Genomic DNA, 20,615 nt, shown 5'->3' with positions numbered 1-20,615 from the left:
AGCTAGCTTTCTGTCTGTTAAACCTGCATGTTCGGCTCAGTCACTTGACAACACTAGATCAGCAAAATACAGTGGAAGAAGCTGGAAATGTTAAGGTACATTTTACCACCTTATTCAATACTCCATAAGGTTTAACCTCTGTCTAAACTATGGGTCATTACCTCTTCAGGTTACTCCTCTACCACCCGTCTCTGAAGCACAGACCACCTGTATTGGTCTTGTAAAAGTGGATGAAAACTGCAGTGGGACAGCACCATCAATGGTTCACACCTGGAGCACTTTCCCCTCCATCTATATCTCCCTCTCTTCCTAGCTTCCTCCCTCCCAATCTCTGTCTCTTTCTCCCTCCCAATCTCTCCCTCCCTCCCAATCTCTGTCTCTTTCTCCCTCTCAATCTCTCCCTCCCTCCCTCCCAATCTCTGTCTCTTTCTCCCTCCCAATCTTTTCCTCCCTCCCAATCTCTGTCTCTTTCTCCCTCCCAATCTCTCCCTCCCTCCCAATCTGTCTCTTTCTCCCTCCCAATCTCTCCCTCCCTCCCAATCTCTGTCTCTTTCTCCTTCTCAATCTCTCCCTCTCTCCCAATCTCTCTCCCTGACTACCTCCCTTCTCATGAAGAAACGGACCCCAGGCGGCAGTAAACAGAGTCTGGTTTTAATGTTGGACTCTTGGCAACTGCTATGAGAATTAAATATACATTCGGGGTGGGTCCTTTTCAGACAGACAAATCCACAAATGTACAAAGAAGATGTGATGTAATGTTACCATTCAAAACATTTTTTTTCAGGTAAAACCTTTGCAGCTGTTTTAGTAAAGGTTCAATGATGCTATTTGTATTATTCAAGCAAACACTGTGGTGATGTAGGTGGTATGGTTCCTCTCTGAGTCTCACAATGAAACCAAATCTTAGGACATAATCCAGACTGCTATATCCCCCATCCTGACACTCTGAAGTTAATCACCATGACAATACCTTTGCATTGCTTTATTATGCATCATCAAATTCCAATTGCATAAATCCAGAAAAACATTGTCTCCTCTTCCCAAACAGATTGGGAAGATCCTCATTACTGCCTCAGTTAACTGTGCTGTCATAAGAAGCACGAAGAGATTCACAGTCTGCCATTCAGGTTAAATCCCCCAGGGATTGTTATACTTGTGGGACATCGTGATGTCACCTGTTTTTGTTATAAATAGCCCCGTGTTTGTTTGTGGTAGAGACTTCTTGTTTTATTTGTGTCCACTGGGCTTTCAAGTCCACCTTTCATAAGGCATACATTGCACTGCATAGGGATTGCAGATTTGTGTACAACAGAACCACAAAAGCAACATTTTGTTTACTAGCCGAATGTTCTAGACCACTAGTATACCCTGCCATCACAGAGTAAAATGTAAAAAAATAGGTCAAATAGAGTTTTATTATCTCTCAGATTTATGAAATGCACTTCAAAACAAACCTCCTAATGATTAGTGTTTTAGACTTTACAATGAACCATAGCAGAACACCCCCCTTTCCCTGTAATTTTGTTAAAATAGCTGTCTATTTATTTTTAGTATATAGATCTTAATACTCAAATTAAAATCACTAAATGATCCATGGTATGACCATCGTAAAACCGTTCCATATGTTAGCTCGGTAAAGATCACAAAGTGAAATGAAAGAACGTCAGACTTCAGAACATTTCTAGGACTAAACAATCAATCCATCAGGACGCTTGCCAAATTCCCTTTTGACTCAGTGATGTGTGTGAGTGCGTGTCAATGTGTGTGTGTTTATGTTCATACAGTACATGCATGTGGGACTATGCACGCACGTGTGTAGAGTCATGTGTCAACATCTAGTCTGAATGGGATCACTTGTGCTCACATCCATTCAAAAATGCGTGTGTGAGTTTGTGTGTGGGTGTGTTTGTGTGTGTGAGTTTGTGTGTGTGTGTGTGAGTTTGCACGTGAGTTTGCGTGTGTGTGTGTGTGTGTGTGTACATGAGTACGTGGCAGTCAGGATCCTCCTCACTTGGCTGATCTCGGCCTTCGCTCCCACACCGGTCCTGTAAATGTTTGTGCGTGCCAGCTGTGCGGACTCCGCGATGGGTGTGGGCTGTATACACGTCCTCTCTCCCTGTGTGCTGTGTATACACACACTAATAAACAGAATGTGGAGCGGGACCACTGATCACCTAGAGGTGCTTGACCCTCTGGCCCACGGGACGGCACTGCTGTGACGGGTCAGTCTGGAGTGGATGTAGTGTAAGAGAACGGGCCGCAGCGCTGCAAGACAGCCGGTCGGTCGATGTGTGTGTGTGTGTGCGGCATTGATGCTGATCACAGGGGCGTTGATGTAAACACTCATCTGCCAGCGTACACGTGAATCCCGAGTGTTCGAAAACATACTCAGCAAAACAATCCGTTGACACAAACATCCTTAAACATGTGACAGATCACCTCACAGCTTCAACTGCACATCACCTGGCCTTTACACAGGCTGAACCCTCATTCCACAGTGATGAGAGAAACTGACGCTGTTGCAGCTCACGCCCCTCTGTTTTCTTAGGCTGACACTTTTACATGTGTTCCTATCCGGAGGTTAATAGAATGGGCTTTGCTTTTAAAACAGCGAAAGTGCAAAAGCAACAGTGGTGTGATGGGAGGCTGTAGGACCCATCTGGATTGAGGTCACAACAGAGTTATCAGGCAGCACCTTGAGGAAGCAAGCTGGAGCAGGTAGAACCTTATGGAAGCAGTTCACAGGGAGGTCATATAGACAGCAGCCAGCTGATTAGTCATTTCTCTGGCTTCACAGGGTGTGTGTGTGCACGCGTGTGTGTGTATGCATGTAGGTATTTATGGATGGGTGAGAGTGGTATGTATGTGTGTGTGTGTGCGTATGTGTTTGTGTTGTGCGCAGATGTGCTTCCCTTCGGTTAATGGATGTATATGTATGTGTGCACAAACATGTCTGAATGACTGAATGGAAACGCCTAAATCTCCCAGTCTTCACTTCACAAACGTCATTCCAACTTTCAACCCCCAAAGGCCAACGGGGGGCCACTGACCTCCTTAAGCAAACACTCCAAACCCCGTGGAAGAGATGAAGCGCAGTGGGAAGACAGTGAGTGTCCCCCTTCGGACAAACATGCCTGTTTGACCCGGAAACATTCCCACAGGGGCTGTTTGAGGTGGGGACACTGGGAGGCCCGGTAAACATATGCCTGTGTTCCCAGCACAAACAGTGTTGAAGGGAACGCTCCCATGGGGAATCTGACAGCTACCCAGGGCCCTGAGAGTCAACTGCTGCTGGCTAGGACTGTGTCGCCCAGTGAAGAGGACAGTCAGCTCGGGCATTATAAGGGGGACACCGCCCCTCCTCCACTGTCATTTTATACTCTTGACTGCCTGTGAAGGGGAAACTATCCGTTCCTATGGAAGATGCGGTCAGTAACCGGTTCCAGCCAAACACTGATGAATTTATGAAAGCATCCAAGAGTAAGGTTCATTGACGTTAGGGCAATGGGAAACAGAAAATCTTGGTCAACAATGCGAAGGATACCCACCAAACTTCAGAATTGTATTCAGTAAATAGAAACGTAAGCAAACAAGTGCGTTTTATGTTCTCTATATTACTATGCCATTGGACCCCACCCCCCAAACGTCTGTCCCCCTAACCTTAACCATCCCCCTTATTAATTTTTTTTCCTACCCTAGCAGGGATTCTGGTCCCCACCAGGATAGTAAATGCTATACACTCACACAATTAATTCCAGTGGATGATACAGTCAAAGAGTTGCTTTGGCCTAAATATTGAACCAGTGAGTCATTGCCATATAACATTGAGCATTCTTCAGAGACAGAGAAACACAGGGACAGACATACACAGTTAGTCATGCATGCATACCCATACACACACACACACACACACACACGTTGCAGAGAAGCGTACGCATGAACACACACACACGCACACGCACACACACTGAGGGAGCTTCATTATCCCATTCCACAGTGACAGGAGGTGCCAGGCTCAGTGACTGACAGAGCCAATTACAACAGAAGGCCAGGAGTAGCAGTGTAGGCAGCATGTGACTGGCCTCGATCATGAGGAACTGTGCCCTCTACCAACCTATGCCAAAGCTGCTGTATCAGTGTACCATCAATCAGAGGTCTGCACAGAGTCGGGCCAAAGCAGTAACAACATTGTATAATACTACATGAATGGAAAAAGTCCTTGGAAAACTCCACTGAGATTGATTTTCTAGTCCAGGACTAAGTCAAATCTGTGTCTAAGGATCTGGTCCTGTAAGTACAGTAACTGGAACATAAGATTTATGTTAACATTTGTGGCCGTATGCAATCTACAAACAATGGAGATGTTAGCTTGATTAATGATCTATTTGTGTTGTTAGATAGAAAAGTAAGCCTTGTTCTATTTGTGTTGATGATAGAGAAGTTAGCCTGGTTACAGATACGTTATTGCTGATGAATTGGGACATTAGCAAGGTTAGAGATCAGTTTGTGTTAATACATAAGAAGTTAGTTTGGGTTCAGATCAACTTGTGCAGCCAAACCAACTTTGATAGTTATTGTCCACAAGTCCCATCCCTGCTGTACTTAGATATTAGAAGTTTGCCCAGATGGGGGCAAAACTGATACTGCAACACAGTGCAGTATCAGTTATTGCCGTTGGGTATGGTGGATAGGCGGTTAAGTTGATGATTCTTAACTCCAATGGTTGTGATTTTAATTCCTAACAGTTTCCTTATTTATTAACTTTTTCTAACTCTAACCTTTAACAAGAAGCAATGCATACCTAATCCCAACCCTAACAATCACGTAATGATTACCTAACCCTAACAATGATGTAATCATTACCTAACCCTTAACAATTATGTAATGAATACTTGACCCTAACCCTTAAAAATGAAGTAATTAATACCTAGCCCTAACCCTAACAATGATGCAATGAATACCTAACTGGAACCCTAACAATGATGTAATGAATACCTAACCCTAACAATTATGTAATGGATACCTAACCCTAACCCTAACAATGATGCAATGAATACCTAACTGGAACCCTAACAATTATGTAATGAATACCTAACCCTAACAATGATGTAATGAATACCTAACCCTAACAATGATGTAATAAATACCTAACCCTAACAATGATGTAATGAATACCTAACCCTTAACAATGATGTAATGAATACCTAACTCTAACCCTAACAATTATTTAATGGATACCTAACCCTAACTCTTAAAAATGATGTAATGAATACCTAACCCTAACAATTTTGTAATGAATACCTAACCCTTAACAATGAAGTAATGAATACCTAACCCTAACCGTAAAAAATTATGTAATGAATACCTAACCTTAACAATAATGTAATGAATACCAAACCCTAACTCTTAACAATGATGTACTGAATACCTAGCCCTAACCCTTAGCAATTATTTAATTAAAAAAAACCTAACCCTAACCCCAAAAAAAGTAATGAATATCTAACCCTAACCCTAAAATGAAACTATTTGGAAATGAATAGTTGACCTTAGCTCTCTAAAGCAAATTGTAAAGTCTGATGCTGACGTAAATCTGTGATACCATGTTGTGTTGTCACGTGATCTACAATCAGATCTACAAATCAGGCTAAACATAACCTTTCAAAAGACCTACCACTCAACACCTGGAGAACTGAATATTATCACTCATATGTGACAAGCTGTGCTGTCAAAAAGCAGACAACCTTTAAAGCTTTAGTCATCTTTCCTTCACATTTTAGACATATAGCAAACAACACACTTATCCAGAGTGCTTTTTCCAGTAGTGAGTGCATGCATTTTCATTCTGGCGTTATGTGGGAATTGAAACCAGAACAAGTCATCTCATTGTAAACGCCATCCTCAACTAACTGAGCTGCAAAGGGCCTATGGACTTTCCGTTTAAATAGAGCACGGCATCAGACCTGAATTCATGTGGGATGTAGCTGTAAACAAATTGATCCATACAATGCCACATCTGGAGGGAGACGTAGTGAGAGAGAACAGAGAGGAGTAGGCAGAGAAAGGGGAAGAGCAGGAATGTAGCGGAAAAGGGGAGATGAAAAAATGGGGGAAGCGGCCAGCTGTTTAGGACCCGGGCCAAGGCGTCTGGGAATGTGCCTGAACTCCAATTTACTGGAGATTCCCCTTGCAGCCATCCCCCGAGCCCTGACGTCACTAGAACATATACAACAGCGCAAATGGCCCAACAACACTGCAACATACTGTATACAAACTGCCTACCACTGGAGTAGTGAAGGCTGCTAACACACTACATGGCCCATGTCACTACAAGACACACAACATTTACAGTAAAATGCTACACCACTCAGGTCAGTACAGGGCAAAATGTTCTCCTTTAATTGCCACTAGAGTCTCCACTCTGTTTATGCACAGTCTACAATCAGCTAATGTAAGCCAGTCTACAATCGGCCAATGTAAAGCCAGTCTACAATCGGCCAGTGAAGCCAGTCTACAATCGGCCTTACGTCTAAAGTCTTCCACGGCAGGACCCTCACTTTAAAAGAGCACCCCCACAGTGGTCTGTTGGTGTCTCTGTTTGTCTGTCCCTCAGTCAGTCTCTCAGTCAGTCTCTCAGTCAGTCTCTCAGTCAGTCTCTCAGTCAGTCCCTCAGTCAGTCCCTCAGTCAGTCCCTCAGTCAATCCTTCATCAAATCAGTTGACAGGAGTTATTCAGCCTCCAAGCAGCAGATGTTTCATGCTCACAGAGTTCTTTCTCTCCCCCTATTATTCTAATTATCTTTTTCACTCTCTCTCTCCTCTCTCTTCCTCTTTCCTTCTATCTCTCTCCCCTAATTCTACCCTTTCTCTTGTTCTCTTACTCTCCTCTCCTATAGTTTGTCTCCTCCTTCCCTTAGCCCCCCACCCATTATTCCTCTCTCCATGGGCTCCTGGCGTAGATAGTGGATGTGGTTCTCAGCAGGCCTCTATGTGGCAGTCTAAACTCATGTTGTCCCTGTCAGAAGCAATAAGAGCTATATGCTGGGCTCTACTCTGAGACCCATGCAAACATGCAGGCCAATTTTCTGCCTGTTGTACCGAGCATCTATAAACACATGATGGGTGATCTAAGGAGCACCATTACTACTATAAAGACAGACAGAGAAAATGCATACATAAACAGAAATAGAACCAAACTAGCACACACACACACATACACATGAACTGAGGAAAGGCCCTTCACATGGAAAGTGTGACCTGACACAGATACAGGGTAGAAGGAGCTTTGTTTGGAATGAACCAGGTTTAAGAAGGAGGAGAGAGTAAAGGGAGACAGGAAGAAGAAGCAGGAGGTAGAAGAGAAGGTGGAGAGGAGAAGTCAGCTGAACGGATGGAAGCTGATGGGCTCTCCCTGTCTTTCTGTCACTGCCATGTGTTTTGCATTATTGCTGTGCTGAGTCTACGCAGCCTCATAATTCTCAGCCTCCAAATCCTAAAATCCTATTCATTACACATCATCTAGAGAGCAGCTGCTGCCTGCTGCTGGACGTTCCTGGGAGATAATGCCACAACCTGTGTCTGTGTGTTCATATATACTGTATGTATGTATAGGTTTTACTAGATTTGTGGGGACGTTTGCTTTTCCCCTTGAAAAAAGCAATTTTAGGTTTAGGGGTTAGGTTTAGGGGTTAGGTTTAGGGTAAAAGTTGCAACTGGAGTTAGTGTCAGAATTCAGGTATGGGATTAGGGGTTAGTTTTAGATGTAAGGTTTAGGGTTAATTTCTGGTTTTGGGGTGAGGGTTAGGTAAAATATCATTTAAAATTGCAATAATGTTTAGGTTCCCCACAGCGATTCTTGGACAGAAGATATTATAAGCACTTACTGGAGTGAAAAATTTTTTAGTCAAGAACTGAACACATACAATTCAACAAAACATCCCTACCATTACCATTGGGGTAAACCCACCACAGAGAGAGTTGGGTTCAGTTAAAAATACAAATCACTGGACCATTTCACATATCATGCACCATTGCTGAAATGTAGCCATGACATCCCCAATGTTCACAAAGGTCAACTGAACTCTGTGCTTGCGTGTTTACTAGTCACCCACATGATGAGGAAGAACTATTGGCCCTACATACAACAGCTAAGGCTAAGTGGACTGATCTACAGAGTTAATCCGTGTCAGTTAATGATGTCAAGAAAACCTAGCCCCTATTCAAACAACTGGTTTAGATGGCACACAGGGACATTTCTGAAGTGTTGGATCTCAGACTGGTTATACCGCTTAACATCCAAACACAGTAGCTGAGGTCAAGTCATTTGTCTCATTACTGTTAGCTTGTTGACTCCAGTTCCCTGAGGTTAACCCCCACCCCCTCCCCCGTGCTGTCTCCTCACTGAGTCCAGGGATAAACCTATGTCATCCTATAGTCATTGCTGATGGTAATCAAGCATGCTGGTGACTGGGGTTACAGTGAAGGGGTTGGTATGCTGGTGACTGGGGTTACAGTGAAGGGGTTGGAATGCTGGTGACTGGGGTTACAGTGAAGGGGTTGGTATGCTGGTGACTGGGGTTACAGTGAAGGGGTTGGAATGCTGGTGACTGGGGTTACAGTGAAGGGGTTGGTATGCTGGTGACTGGGGTTACAATGAAGGGGTTGGTATGCTGGTGACTGGGGTTACAGTGAAGGGGTTGGTATGCTGGTGACTGGTGAAAGCCCCTCAAGCAGACTTTGAAGAGGTGTTGATGCGACTGTTGACTCTTCCTTACTGAGACACTATCATGTGTTTGTTTGTGTGCATCTACAGTATAAATATACAGGGGAAAAGGCTAGTAAAACAGCTGGGCGGGTGTGGGTGTGTCGGTGTGTATGTCTACGACAAGGGTTAAGAGTCATGTTAGGAAGGCAGTAGGGAGGGCTTAGGGGCCAGGGTTCACAGAGCCCTAATAAACAGAGGCATCAACCACCCAGAGATGAAGTCAACAAGAGATGCCTTCCTCTTGAAGCCCTTTGGCCCTAACCAGAATCAGCCACTGAAAAACATGTGTGTGACAAATGTGCCATCTGCAGCCAGTGACAGAATCTCAATCACCACCAAACCAGACAGGGGTGGGGAGGGCGGCAGACGGACAGACAAATCGACAAAACGCTGTAAATAGTGCCTGACTTTTAGTTGTAGCAGAGAAGGAAGTGCAGTAAAACGGACACCAAGGTGGGCTGATTAGAGTAAAGACACTCTTCCTGTGAGTGGGGTTACTTGCTGTAGAGCCTGTGGGTAAGTTTAAGACTCAGACTGTTTCTGCGTTTTTTTTACTGTTGCTTCTGCTGTTGCACTGTGGGGCTCTAATGACCAGCCAACGATCCCATGACGCTCTCACTGTGTGTTTGTGTGTGTCTGTGCCATACTAGTGTCCCACAAGCCTATAACCTTCTCCTTTACACACAGCACTGTTTTACACTACAGTCCTGGCAGAAACAGAACACACTAGGCTATAACTGAAGAATTTCACTGAAAAGTTTCTTTTTTTTGGGATGTTTTTTTCACTCTCCCTTTCAGTCATTCTGCTTCTAACAATTTATACTCAAGTCTTCTTCAGTTTAAAAAAAACAACTATATTTCTCTCATCTCCTTCTCAGTCTTTCATAACCATTCTTCTCCATCTGTCATTCTTTTTTCAATAGCCTTTCCTTTATATTTCTCATTCCTCTTCTGTCCAGCCAGCTCTGGAAAGTCCATTCACATAGTTCCCAATGACACAAAGACGGTCTCCTCTCCCTCCTCCATTGCAGACCAAACTGTGAGCCTGTGTTTTTTCAATTAGTCCAGGCTCCTGTACACTACTCAAGAGTGCATTTGGGAAGTCATCATCCCATGGCCCAGCAGAGGCAGAAAACTAATGTTAAGTCACTTAGGATCTTTCTGGACGGTAGAAGTTCAGAAAGACACATTTTCTCCAGAAGTAGCAGAGACAGAGCACAGAAGTAGTAGGAGCCGCTCAGGCTAGACCAGTAGGACCTCAGACTACACCAGCAGAATTACAGACTAGACCAGTAGGAGCTCAGACTACACCAGCAGAATTACAGACTAGACCAGTAGGACCTCAGACTACACCATCAGAATACAGACTAGACAAGTAGGACCTCAGAATACACCAGCAGAATTATAGACTAGACCAGTAGGACCTAAGACTACACCAGCAGAATTACAGACTAGACCAGCAGGATTTCAGACTAGACCAGTAGGACCTCAGAATAGACCAGTAGGACCTCAGACTAGACCAGTAGGACCTCAGACTAGACCAGTAGGACCTCAGACTAGACCAGTTGGACCTCAGATTAGACCAGTAGGACCTCAGACTAGACAAGCAGGACCACAGACAAACCAGTTGGACCTCAGACTAGACCAGTTGGACCTCAGACTAGACCAGGTGGACCTCTTTCTAGACCAGTAGGACCTCAGACTAGACCAGTAGGACTGCAGAATAGACCAGTAGGACTGCAGAATAGACCAGCAGGACCTCAGAATAGACCAGTAGGACCTCAGAATAGACCAGTAGGACCTCAGAATAGACCAGTAGGACCTCAGAATAGACCAGTAGGACTGCAGAATAGACCAGTAGGACCTCAGAATAGACCAGTAGGACTGCAGAAAAGACCATCAGGAACTCAGAATAGATCAGTAGGATCTCAGACTAGACCAGTATGACCACAGACTGCACCAGTAGGAACTCAGACATAGCTGACACTCAGTTACTTTATACATGTGGCCATATGACAATACTATTCAACCACTTTATAAATATGGCCATAGAGCACAACTATTGAACTACTTTAAATTAGACCTATTGTGAGCCGTTCAACTTTGGTCCTGGATGGCAGAGACACTTTTGGTTTTCAATCATCTCCTGCTAATCAAGGCCTAATAAAAACAAATGTTTCAGCCCTTCCTGGTCAGGAATCGACTAACAAGATCGACCAAAAGATAATGGTTTTCACATTCAGCTCTTCAAATACCCCCAAAACTTCTCCATTTGGGTTGTACTGTAGCATGTGACAATCACACCTGATTCAACTTGTCCACTATAAACATCAACCCAAATAGGAGTTAACAGTTGACTACATACAGATGATGTTGTACTAGGCAACATCAAAAATGTGTGCTGTTTTGAAGAATAGGCTTGAGGGACAGAACTAGGCAACAGGTGTGTGATGAAACAGAGTGAGGCCTGCTCAGTGTCAGGGTGCACTGGGACCCAGGGAAAAGGGGGATATTGGGCCGAGACGGGGGGAACAAGTGCAGATGGACGGATTTCCCTGGGAATGTGGATGAAAGCGAGTGGGGTGAAGTGGTGGACTGGGGCCGGATCTGGTTGTGCCCGGCGGGGAAAGAGGACAGATCCAGTAGGACTCACATCAAAGCTTCTATCACTGGGCTACAGATGAGGAGTGCATGCAGGCTGTCAACTGCCTCTGTCCCTTTCTACTGTCCTGCATCTGTCTGTCTCCTTCCTGTCTAGTGTCCTCCTTCTGTCTGTCCCTGTCTACTGTCCTGCTTCTGTCTGTCTCTCTGTCCCTGTCTCTTGTCCTGCTTGTCTCCTTTCTGTATACTGTCCTGCTTCTGTCTGTCTCTGTGTCTATTCACTGTCCTGCTTCTGTTGGTCTCCTTCCTGTCTTTTGTCCTGCTTCTCTCTGCCTCTGTCCATGTTTACTGTCCTGCTTATGCCTGTCTCCTTCCTGTCTACTGTCCTGCTTCTGTCTCTCTCTTTTCATGTCTACTGTCCTTCTATTCGTCTCTGATTATGTCTGCCTTATTTGCAGAGACGATTTCCAAACAGCAACGAAGATCGGCTTGCCCCGTAGAAGAGCAATCAGCAGAGCAAATAAACACACAGACACTGACACACTCTATTTTCACCCACACACACTGTTTTTATGCCTCACTCTCACTCTGGAGATGGTCTGACCGAGGCCAGCAAAGCTCAGAATAGTCAGCTAAACACTTCAAAGAACAGTTTGGGCTAGTTCAGTTCAGCACTTTACAGGAGGTCACAAGACATGAAACGCATAGTACAGTGCAGCCAAAATTGCTGACAAAGAGTTCAACCTAACTCAATGAAGCCCAGTTTAGCAAAGACCACCCTTGATGAAGCCCAGCCACTCTAGTCCAGCTTAGTTAAACTCAGTTCAGCCTAGCACTTAGTGTAGCTCAGCCTTGATTTACCCACTTTACTGACCTTTATGGAAAACCCTAGACATTCATCAGTGTTAAGATAAACCTTTCACAGGCCAGACTCAACTGGCACACACACATAAACACACATACAAACACAACCATGTGTACCTGCTGTATAATAGTCTGGGTACAGATTCTGGTTTGGGGTTCTGCCTTACAATGTTTTAGTAGTAAGGAGAATATGTTTTCTTGTCAGAAAATAAAAATAATTCCAATGATTTTGACTAGATCCATAATCTAGTGAAAGATCCTTTATGCATCACCTACAACAGCCACTAACATTGACTGATTTAGAGGTATGAAAACCAGTTTACTATGTAACTAAAATGTAACTGTTAAGAGCTAGTTCAAATTGCAATAATGAAATAATGTTTTTTTTTGCCAACATAGCCAGCTGGCAAACAAGCTGAAATGTTGTTCATACTTATGTTAAAGACTTATATATAATGTTTATTTAGATTCAAACAAATTAAACCTCAGACCATAAGAAGACGCCATCTTGACCAGCAAATAGCTAATTATGCTAGTCTGTTAGCTAGCTAAATTAACAGACTATGACAGTGTGAGAGAGACCAACCTGAGCTTGGCCATCCACATAAAGAGCCATCCAATTAAATGTGCATTAGGTACCTTTTCACTGTGACACAACTTTACCATGACACCACAATAACTGCACAGTCAGAAGCATGGGGAACACTTTCCCTCAGGATATGTTTTACATGGTACCAGTACAAAATGTTGTGCCAGAAGTACCAATACTGTTTAAGGTGAAACAACTCCACAATATTTTAAAGTGATATTCTGTCAGAGGTGTAGGTCAGGAACAAATACTTTGTTCTTAGTTACAGTAAGCTCCTGCTCAAGTCAAGGACTCATTAAAGGGGAAGGTAACATGTTTTAAAATTTGGCCTAGTTTTCAAATTTTCTGTGTTTATAAGTGATTCACCCCCCATTGAACTGTTTTCTAACATGCTCACACACATTTTTATTATATATTATAGAAGAAGAATAACAGCCTATAGCAATTTCCTAACAATAGTGTGGCATATTATCTACAGGTAAAAATGAGTTTTGGTTGATTATTAGCTGAAGGGAAATTCACTAGGAAATACACAAAGCATAACATAACAAAAAAATACAGGGACCTACCTGCATTTGTTGAATACAAACTCTTGTTGTCATTGCAATGTTTGCTTTTGATGTGTGAAACACTTTACTTACATTTTGGTCACAGATTTTGCATACATAACTAGAAAGGTATTTTTTATTTCTAACTTTAAAGTTTTGTCTATCCCATTTATGGAATTATACATTGGCATCTCACTGCTTTCATAAATTGGAGCATCAAATCCACCAATCCAGTATAGATTAAGCAATTTGTCTTCTGGCCTAGATACTGAATGGTTATGTGTTGATATTACACAAAGAGCAACCATATCCAGGCCACAAAAAAATGCTTAGAGGCTGAGATTCAGCAAAGCCAAATCAGACCGGCCTGTGTTCATGACTCTCATAGGTCAAGTGAAATGATAAGCCACCATGCAGGTGTTGCTAATGGCCATTTTCATGGCCAAAATGAATGTGACAACACCCTTAATGCATCAGACATGAAACACCAACACTACATTAACAGCACAACAAAATTGATACAAAATGTCCCCAATTATTCCTTTTCATTAGGATTCACAAAAGTGGTGAGTGAGTGCCAGTTGCTCTGAATCAAAGAACTTATGCATTGTGTAGCCTCCGATATCTCTGTTATATGGAAGTAAAATGTGAGTGGTCAAAACTTGGGGTACATGGTATAAAATAAAATAAAAACAATAGCAAATTGTCAATATTGTCAATATTGTTTCATGATCATTTCCTCTTACAAAAAGTGGAAATGCTGCAACATAAGTTAAAACCCCCTATTTTGAAAATGGAATAGCAGCAACTTCATCAACTCTGACTCCTGGTCAGGCGACAATGCACACGACTATGGGTTTGGCAAATTTCTGCACTGAGAAAAAATTCTGACACACACATGCACACAGAAATGATATTAGGTAAAGGCAAGCAGCAACAATGACTTAACTGGTAGAGAATGAAAATAATTTTTCACATTAGTGGAGTTAAACATAAACAATAAGCATCCCCAAAACAGAGGGGAACGATGAGTTCCTAACGGAAAAAGATCTGATAGAGAGAGTATGTGTGTGTGTCTGTGAGCGTGTCAATATGCGCAAGTGCTTGTGCATTTGTGTGTGCATGTGTGTGTGCGAGTGTGTGTGTGTGTGTGTGTGTGTGTGTGTGTGTGTGAAACGGTCTGCATCTGTGTGTGTGTCCCATACCTAGACAGACAGACAGCCTCATACAGTGAATCATCAACAGCAGCAGTCTAAAAAGTCTTACCTCAGGAGTGGTACAGTACAGCCAGCGTTGGGGAAAGCCTCATATCTTTAGCAGTAGCAGTTATCTTTCTCTCTCTCGTTCTCAACAGAGCGCGGACAAACACAGTCACAGAGGCGGCCAGCAAGCAGCGCAGCACACGTTAGAGGCAGAGAGAGCACTGGAGCCTCGCAGCCCCCGGGCCCGTCCACACCGACTCTGCCTTCTGAGGATGAAAAGAGAAGTCTTCATTACCAGCTGCAGAACACGCCTCCCACCCTCCCTCTGCCCCCCCCCCCCCCGTTCCGTTCCGTCCTTTCACTCCCCTACTCACTCCCTCCCTCCCCCTCCACACTCGCTCGCCTCCTAACTCCCTCCCCTCCACACTCCCAGCCAGAAGCACGCTCGAGGGCCCGTCTCAGCCAAGAGAGGGGGATCGGACTGCCAAAGAAAACCTCCCGTTTCACTCGCTTGCCAGCACGGTGCAGTGCGCGGGGAGAGAGAGGGGAGAGAGAAAGTGGGAGGGAGGAAGGCTAGAGACAAGAGGAGAGAGGGCGGAAGTTTAGAAAGAAAAAGAGGGGGCAGAAAGTAAGAGTGAATGAGAGGAGGAAGGAAAACAGGGGAGAGCGAGAAAGAGAGTGAGAGTAAAGGAACTATAATAGAGTATGTGAGAGAAGGGAAGAGGGGAAAAGGACTGAGAAAGGGAAGAATCAAGCTATGACAGTCCAGGAGAAAAACAGACAGGGGGAGGGGATGAGGATGAAACGGAGAAAAACCCTTTTTCAATCAGGGGGCTGTTGGAGGTTATAATTAGAGTTTGCTGTAGGAAACATCAGATCAAACACATTGTTTGGCTCTCGCTGGAACAAGAGGAATGACTGTATGTGTCACCAACCTTTTTCCTCTCTCTCCCCTCCCTTACTTTCATTCACATCTAAAAATGAGGATGAGCCTTTGGCCAGTTGGTCTGGGCTGGCTTTCTCTTCCCCATTCTGTCCTTTCCCTTGCCTTCCTCCTCCGCTCTTCTGCCTAAGTGAACGCTCTCCCCATCAAATGGGAAAATTAAACTTAAAGGACCGTCTGTAATTAGGAGACGGGTTGGGATGGGCAAACTGACTGCATTCAAGCAGGCAGCCAGACAGGCTAGGCAGTTAGGCAGCCCAGCCCCCAACGCCACCACACACAGACCTTAGTAGACCAGCCAAAGCAGGGCATGGCACAGAGGAAAGAAAACTGGACAGAGAAAGAGGGATGACAGGACAGAAAAGGCACAGAGGGGAAGAAAAGTCTGAAAAAAGGGGTGAAAAGAGAGCACAAAGGAGAGATTAACGCAAGAAAGAAAAAAGTACTCAGAGGGACAAGGACAATGTTGACCAAGATGGTCACACTTTATAATGGGTCTACTGATTTATTGGAATTGATTGAAATATGTTAACCTAATCAAATTTAGACACAATTTTACTGGTGAATTTGATTCTTTGGAACCTCAGAATAAACATTACTTACACAACATGACAAATTTGTCAAAATCTTTGACAAAGACAAAATCTACAGAAAAGAAGATTACAGAAAAGACAACCTGCCTCAGCCAGACAACCCATGTCCATAATTCATACAGTAGCCCTCTATTTTGGAACCAGTAAGAAACAAGAATATCTAAATACACGTCCAGCAGTCCCGCCTGGTCGGCCTAACCCTGCGGCAAAGAAATGATGGCAGACATGTCCCAATCTGTGGCCTATTCTATAGCTCATCTTTAGTCCCTTGTCTTAAATCAATCAATCAAATATATTTATAAAGCCCTTTTTACATCAGCACTTGTCACAAAGTGCCTTTACAAAACACCTAGCCTGAAAATCCAAGGAGCATGCAACAACAGTGTTGAAACACAGTGGCTAGGAAAAACTCTCTAAAAGGGGCCAAAATGTAGGAAGAAACCTAGAGAGGAACCAGGCTCGGAGGGGTGACCAGTCCTCTTCTGGCTTTGCTGGGAGAACATTATAAGAGTACAAGTTGTAATAATTAATAAATGCATGTGGGCCAGAGTCCAGAGTCTATAAAACCTAATCCAGGTCAGAAGCATGATGTTACGAATCACCTGCATGCGTAGCACATAACCAGATGGACAAGGACAGTGACAACTCTGGGGGGTCAACAGAGTGGCAGCTGGAATCATCAGGTATCTTCCTGATCTGCACACAACCAGGAGGACTTTGGACAGGGACAGCTATGAGTCTTTCGAGCCTGGTACTCTGGAGGTGTGGGCCAAGACCTCATGTCCTCTGAAGTTTAAACCGCATGAGACAAGGAAAATGATTTACAGTGGAGAGGGAGAACTGACCCTACTCCCCCGGCACAATAATAAAGCAGCATAAAAAACTGGGGCTGACATAGGGTCTCAAGGTCAAGTGACACTGTGGCCCTATCCGGGGGAGGCCCCTGACATGGCCCAACAGGCAGGAAGTAAATCCACCCACATTGCCAAGCATCAACCAAAGGGACACTAACCAACCGCAACCAACTTGAAATGAGGGCAGAGTATTGCCAGCAGAGTTCAGCCCAATTGCACAATGGGCGGAACGGAGAGACAACAACAAGCCAGTGACTCTGCCGCCTAATGGCATTGGAGAGAGGGCATCCCAGTGGCAATGACAGCCAACCTGGCAAGCCAACAAAGGTGGACAGATTCAAGCCTTTCTGTTCACCTTCCCACCCCTGGGCCTGACTGCACTTAATCATAGACCATGCTGTAGAGATGAGTCTTTAGTAGACATTTGAAGTGGAGTCTGCATTTCTAACCTTAATTGGCAGATCATTCCACAATAGTGGAGCTCTATGAGAGAAAGCCCTCCTCCGGCTGTTTGTTTAGAACTTCTAGGTACATTTAGAAGGCCTGCATCTTGCGATCTTAGGTTACGTATAGGTATGAATGGCTGGATCAATTCAGTGAGGTAAGGAGGAGCAAGTCAATGTATTGCTTTATAGGTTAACAATAAAACCTTGAAATCAGCCCTAGTCCTAACAGGCAGCCAGTGTAAAGAGGCTAGTACTGAGTAATGTGTCCAAATTATTTTGTTCTAGTTAGGATTCTAGCAGCCGTGTTCAGCACTAATTTAAGTTCATTTATTGATTTATCGGGGAGCCAGAGAGAAGAGCATTGCAGTAATCTAATCTAGAAGTAACAAACATTTTACATGTTCATCAAAGGAGAGGTCAGGGTCAATGGTAACGCATAGGTTTCTCACAGTTTTTTGGGATACGACCATGCAGCTGACAAGGTTTACTATGAGGTTTGCCAACAAAACCCTTTTGTTTACTGGGTCCTAAATCAAGCATCCATCATCCACTTCCACATACCTAAAACACATGCTTCCAAATATCTAATTTTGGGGCTTCATCAAAATACATAACTTTGTGTCATCAGCCTAACAGTGAAAATGAACAATGTGGTTCTGGATCACCCAGAGGTAGCATATATATAGAAAACAATAATGGGCCCAAAACCGAGCCTTGAGGAACACCAAAACATACCTTTGAATTGTCAGAGGACAGCCTGTCCACACAAACTACCCAATATATTTCAGATAAATAAGATTTAAAACAGGCTAGAATATGTCAGTGTAGCCCAAAATGGTTTTCCAATCTCTCTAAGCCAAGGGAGTGATCAATAGTGTCATAGGCAGCACTTAGATCAATAAGCAACAGGACGGATGCAGGACCTTTGTTTGAAGCCATTAAAAGGTAATTTGTTACCTTCATGAGTGCAGTCTCAGTGCTATGATGGGGTCTGAAACCGGACTGGATTATTTCATAAATGTTATTTGTCTTCAGGAAGGCATTCAGTTGTTGGGAAACACATGTTTCTAAGATTTTTGAGAGGAACAGAAGGTTCAAGATTGGCCTATAATTGTTTAATATATCTGGATCCAGATTAGATTTGTTCAGAAGAGGCTTCATGTCCGCTGTTTTTAGTGAGTTTGGTACACATCTGGAGGAAAGGGAGCAATTTATTATGTTCAACATTGGCTGACCTAGCACAGGAAATAGGTCCTTAAGTATTTTTGTTGAAATCAGGTCTAGTTGACAATTTGTGTGTTTGAAACTCATTACTAATTTAGTGAACGTCTCGAGCAGTACAGGATAAAAAAAGAAATCCCCATTGACACCAGATCAGGGAGATTCAGGACATTCTCAGGACAACTGGAGGAGTTAGTCATTTGTTTTCTAATGGTGATGATCTTTTCATCATAGAAGTTCATGTATTCATTACTGCTGAAGCGAAGACCCACTTCACTTATTGAGCATTGTTTTTTTTTTGGTAACTTTGCAACTGTATCAAAGAGAAATTGTGGACAGTTTCTGTTCACCTCAATCAAGTTGGAAAAATAAGCTGATCGAGTAGATATTAGTGTTTTTCGGTATTATAGTGTACTGTCTATCCAAGCAAGTCTGAATACTTCCAACTTGGTGGAGTGTCACTTTCGCTCCAATTTTATGGAGGCTTGCTTGAGTGCTCTAGTATTGTCTGTGTACCAGGGAGCGAGTTTCTTATGTATTTTGGTTTTTAATGATGCAACAATACCTAAAGTATTTCACAGGGTTGAGTTTAGATCCTTGATTAGAACGTTTGCAGATTTATTTACTCTGTCATCGATGAGCGAGCCTGGAAGAATATCAAAAAATCATTTGAATTTATATTACCGGTTTTGAAACTGATTGTTTGAGGTGCAAGTGGGCTTCGTGTTTAAACGGAAATGTAAAGACAGTAATCCGATATTCCAGGATCATGGGGAAAAATCTACAGACCCTACAGTCAAACACATCTACAGACCCTACAGCCTAGCACATCTACAGACCCTACAGTCAAACACATCTACAGACCCTACAGCCCAGCACACCTATAGACCCTACAGTCCAGCACATCTACAGACCCTACAGCCCAGCACATCTACAGACCCTACAGTCAAACACATCTACAGACCCTACAGCCTAGCACATCTACAGACCCTACAGTCAAACACATCTAAAGACCCTACAGCCCAGCACATCTACAGACCCTACAGCCCAGCACCTCTACAGACCCTACAGCCCAGCACATCTACAGACCCTACAGCCCAGCACATCTACAGACCCTACAGCCCAGCACACCTACAGACCCTACAGCCCAGCACATCTACAGACCCTACAGCCTAGCACATCTACATACCCTACAGTCAAACACATCTACATACCCTACAGTCAAACACATCTACAGACCCTACAGCCCAGCACGTCTACAGACCCTACAGTGAAACACATCTACAAACCCTACAGTCAAACACATCTACAGACCCTACATCCTAGCACATCTACAGATCATCACAGAAAGTCCAAACAGGAATAGAATCTAAATTATTTTGAACAATATTTCAATAAACCTGTGAGCAGAGGCTCCAAAGACGTTGATGAAATTTCCAATGAAAAGCATGATGCCTGATGCTGTTTCAGGCATCTTCTCTAATATTATCCACAGAAAGCAGCGTTTAAGTAGACCAGGAGTCTAGTAGTTAAATAGAAAGCAGTGTTTATTTAGACCAGGAGTCTAATAGTTAAATAGAAAGCAGCATTTAAGTAGACCAGGAGTATTGTAGTTAAATAGAAAGCAGCGTTTATGTAGACCAGGAGTCTAATAGTTAAATAGAAAGCAGCATTTATGTAGACCAGGAGTCTAGTAGTTAAATAGAAACCAGCGTTATGAGACCTGGAGTCTAACAGTTAAATAAAATGCAGTGTTACGAGACCTGGACTCTAGTATACTGTAAGTGACTCCAAGTAGATCCAAATGTAATCTTTCTTCTGTGATACAAAATTGGTAAACATCTAAGTGAATGATGTGTAAGGTAACCTTTGGTAGAACCAAGTTTGAGTCCTGACTGTGTCGCCAACGGACGACCTGTTGACCCCGAGATACATTCTGGTTCAAAGACTAGTGTAGAAAAAAAGGAAGGCCTATGGGAAAGGCTCACTGCCAA

General features: G+C 43.5%; 1 protein-coding gene across 2 annotated transcripts in view; it reads right to left on the bottom strand.

Annotated features, from left to right (window-relative positions):
* Window positions 1-20,615, bottom strand: part of LOC109614689 — a 371,347-nt gene that overhangs the window by 53,551 nt on the left and 297,181 nt on the right. For both annotated transcript variants that reach the window (XM_034288243.1, XM_020040402.2), the window contains one exon: window positions 14,629-14,830. The gene's annotated coding sequence lies outside the window, so the exon portion shown is untranslated. The remainder of the gene's footprint in view (window positions 1-14,628; window positions 14,831-20,615) is intronic.

Source organism: Esox lucius, chromosome 19, assembly GCF_011004845.1.
Source record: "Esox lucius isolate fEsoLuc1 chromosome 19, fEsoLuc1.pri, whole genome shotgun sequence".
NCBI classification, from domain to species: Eukaryota; Metazoa; Chordata; class Actinopteri; order Esociformes; family Esocidae; genus Esox; species Esox lucius.
This window is presented reverse-complemented; position numbering and strand designations above follow the sequence as displayed.